Raw genomic sequence first — 4,384 nt, forward strand, 5'->3', positions numbered from 1 at the left:
TTGGCAAGAACCCCAAAATAGACCCATTTTCCCCCACCACCAAACTACACCCTCTGAATCCCTTGATTGTGAGCCCACCTTTCTTATATTGGCTGGCTACATGTGGATGGTGCTCCAACCCTAGTGTGTTTGTTCCACTACCCTCTACGTTTGTCTTCTTTCGCTCCCACGCCATTTCTGCCATTCTTGCCATGTCTCATTTAGCTGTTTGTCTCTTGCATTTGTGCTTATCCTCCACGGCATGAAGGGCATGGGCTTTAGGGCTTACATTGATTCTTCTTACTTCCTTGTGGGATTAGGCATTGGCTTGATAGGAGTTTTTGGCCATTTATTCCGTTGGGCTTTTGCCCTAATTGCTTCTCCTTTTGCTATGCCTAAGGGTCTGTTGGCTGTCATTTCTGCTATGTAGGCCTATTGGACTTTTTACCTCTTTTCTTGGGTTTCTATGGCTCATTTACTTTACTTTTACCTCTTGTAGTACCCGTGGGCTTGCTGGCTATTATTCCTGCCATATTGGCCCATTAGGCTTTTTACCTCTTTTCTTGGGCTTCCATGGCTCATTTACTTTACTTTTACCTCTTGTTTTGCCCATGGGCTTGCTGGTGTAAAGTGGTGGGCTGTGCTAGTAGTGTTGGGCTGCTTCTTGCTGTATTAAGCACAAGTTTTTTGGATAAGGGAGTTGGGACCGGTCCAACTGCAACTCAATTTGGTCTGGCTTGTGCACAAACTATGCCTGATTTGCTAGGAACGTGCTTGCGGTAGACAGAGCTGTTTTAGATAAGTTGTGACAGACAGACATAATAACAATATATATATATATATATATATCTGGCTACTTAGTAGGAAATGACCAAATGATCCCCAAACACAATCACAATAATAATAATCACTTTTACAAAAAGAAAAGAACAAAGGGGAGCAAATAGTAATATGTATGGGTTAATCAGAAGATGAAGAAATTAGCTTAAATCTGGTCCGCAGGAGCAAAACTAGAGAGGAAAGAACGTTCCTTCTCAACGCAATTAATCTCTCAAGAAAGTCCTGTCGTGGAGATTAACTACCCTAAAGGAAACGGACCTGAATGGTTGATGCACAAGGGCTCATTTTGGTTTTGACAGATAGCAGGATTTCGTGAGGGAGAGAGGGAATCAATCTATCGGTGCATGCCTGCTGTTCTAATTCTCCCTCTATTTTCTTTCTGGTTGTTTTCTTTCTTTTCCTCCCACTCGTTTCTTTTCTATTTTCTGGTATTTCTTTTCAAATTCCTATTTCTTAGTTATGGTTCCCGTTGTTGCTCTATTTCTTGTTCATGGCAAGGTTCTCTTTTTATAGTGCCTGCCACGACCATATTTTACTATTTTAGCCCTTAACCTCCTTTGTCTGGTCTGGGTGTACTGGCCAACCACCACTGGTTCGTCTGTGTGCCACCTCCCATCACCAGACAAAGAAGGGTATTTTGTTTGTTTGTTTGCCGTGGCACCCTTTCCTGCCACGGTCTGGATTCTTTCTCTCTCCCTATCCCTCATGGCATGCACCTAGTGGTTCCAACTCAGCTTGCTTCTTTTGGGTAGTATGTCGTCCCAGTAGGACACTTCCCGAAAGAGCCTGAGCTGGAACCTCAAAATAGATTTTTTCCCTCTCCTTACCACTAAACCATGCCCTCTGAATCTCTGACCCACAACCTCACCATGTCCTGTATTGGTTGGGTACAGGCTGGTGGTGCCTGGGCCTTGCGTATGCCTCCCTTCCATGTGTGTCCAAAATATGCCTGGTGGTCGTTCGCCTATCGTGGTCTGGAGGCTTGCCTGCATAGTTTGCCGTCCGTTCCTTTTGGCCTTTTATATGAGCTGCTTTTCTATTTCCCGCTCCCTTGAGGAGCTGGGCTTTATTTGATTCTAGGTCTTACATTTCTTTCGGCCCATTTCTTGATTACCCTCATTTCCTGCCATATTACTCTGTCACTCCTGCTGTAATGACTCAATCTTATTGGGCCACGTTAGGCCAGCCGTTTACTCTTTCCCCCAGTGGCTTGGTATGGCCATTGGTTTTCCTACTTATGGGCCCCTGTGTCCCTTTTGCCTTCCTCTTGGGCATCCTTGGCCCACTTGCTTTCTTTGGGCTTCCTTGGCCCTTTTACTAACTCCGCATTCCCATGGGTTTTTACTAACTTCAGTGGGCTTCCCTGGTCCAATTACCTTATTCTCATCCTTGGGGTTCATGGGCCTACCATTAACCCCTTACTTTCTTTGTTTACATTACTTTGGGCCTGCGGTGGCCCTTTCTCACTTTTCTACATCATATACTGCCCATGGGTATGCTAGTTCTCTCTTTCCGGGCTTCTTTAAGCCCACTTGCCTCTTCAAGGCCCATATGTTTATTTCATGGGCCTGTGATCCATTATTCCTACCGCTTAGGTCTAATGGTTTTGCCATCTGTTTACCAATTCCTTGCTGCCTTTGTCGTTGGCCTTTCTTCTTTCTACTTGGATTCTCACAAATGACCCTCAACAGTTGGCTATTATTTTTATCATACTGGCCCATTGGGCTTTTTTCCTATTTTCTTGGGTTTCCATGGCCCATTTACTTTCATCATGCTTTTTTCACTTCCTTCCCTTTTCATCTTTCTTTGTTGTTGAGCTTTTTCTGCTGTTGGGCCCTTTGTCAAAAACGGGTATCAACACTTTCCTAATCCGATCATTTGGATAGCTTAGATGTACATTAGGAAGTAATAACATCAGAGCATCTAGCAAACCATTAGAGTATAAATACAAACCCATAATGTTTGGGTAATCACCAAAATATAAAGCATCGCAGAAATATTTACATAACGATCCTTAATATTGCTCTTTCTCAACTAAACATATACTACTACTAGTTTGTATTCAAAGCATCCCTAAACTTAAAATATCTCTATCAGGACTCCTAAACTACTGAGACTTCAGGTTGCAAAAAGGGAAGTACCTGCTCACTGAAAATGGGGTGAGCGTTCCATGTGCTAAGTAAGAGATGTGTGATATGAGAATTTAGTAGTATGCATGAGATGCATGTAAACCAAATAGCTTGATGCATGGATATGACTTAAGTACAATTCAATTGTTCATGCTAAAATAATTTCATGAATTCATAAATAATTCATAATCATAGTCATAAAGCTCTTGCATCATTTTCTTTTACATCATAAATCATTCACAATTGAAAAGTCTTATTCTTGAGAAACAAAAAACATAAATCATAATTCATCTTTGGAAAACATTAACTTGAAGAACATAACTTTAGAGATATATTACATATATTGAAAACATTATCTTGAAGAATCATACTGTAGATACTCAATTTTGCACCCGTAATTTAATCTTGGAAGTTGACTGAAATGACCATTTTAAATGTCGAAAAATCATAGCTGCATTTCATGCATTAAATTATTCATCACTTATCATAAAAATGATCTTGAGATTTCAACGATCGCAACGATATGCCCGATTCCCAAATCAGACCGTCAGATTGAAAGATATCACCAGATCAAGTTTTCATGGTTTTCATGCATTTTATGAGGGCGAAGCTGATCATGTGTGATTAATTGAAATTAATTTTGATTGATCAAAAATTAAAATTAATAAAGTAATTTATGTGATTGATTGTTGGATTTGATAAGAAATAAGGTTTGTTGCATAGGAATAAAATGGATAATCAGATAACAAGGGAGTTGTTGATAATTGAGTTTTTTTTTTTTTTTTTAATAATTATCTTTTAAATAACTATTATTTTAAGGACTTTATTATCAAAATAAAAGGGATTTATTTTGGATTATGAGTTGAAAATATGTCCAAGTGCAATTCTCGACTCAGAAACCCCTAAAAAGAATCCAAATCAAACCGAAAGAGGAAAATGGGCTTGGCACTTGAGAGTGCCAATCAGCACTTGCATAGTACTGATTGGCACAACTCCAAGGCCCGGCCCAGAAACATTCAGATCAAGCCAAAACACATTAGATTCGATTTTTTAGGGATAAAAATTCGACCTAATTCATATCTGAATAGACCTAGCTTATTTTCTAAGCACAAAACCTCTATAAATAGGGAGCTAAAATCAGAAATCAGGACCCCTCTCTCCCCTTACGTTAAAGAAATTCTGGAAGTTTTGTTTTAGAAATTTCTTTTCTATTAAGTGACTTTATTTTAGATCTCAAAGAGATTCATTCTCTTTGATCTCTAAAATAATCCCCTTCTTGTAGAATACATTCATGTAGACATGTTCTAACTTCACTTTCCATAACATGATTTTGTTTTTATTTTACTTTCAAAAACATGCTCTCATCTCTACTTTATTTTCTATGAAAATGTCTTTGTGTTCTTGTGTTTACATAACCATGTTTTTAAGTATGTGAT

Source organism: Quercus robur, chromosome 1 (genome assembly GCF_932294415.1).
Source record: "Quercus robur chromosome 1, dhQueRobu3.1, whole genome shotgun sequence".
Lineage (NCBI taxonomy): Eukaryota > Viridiplantae > Streptophyta > Magnoliopsida > Fagales > Fagaceae > Quercus > Quercus robur.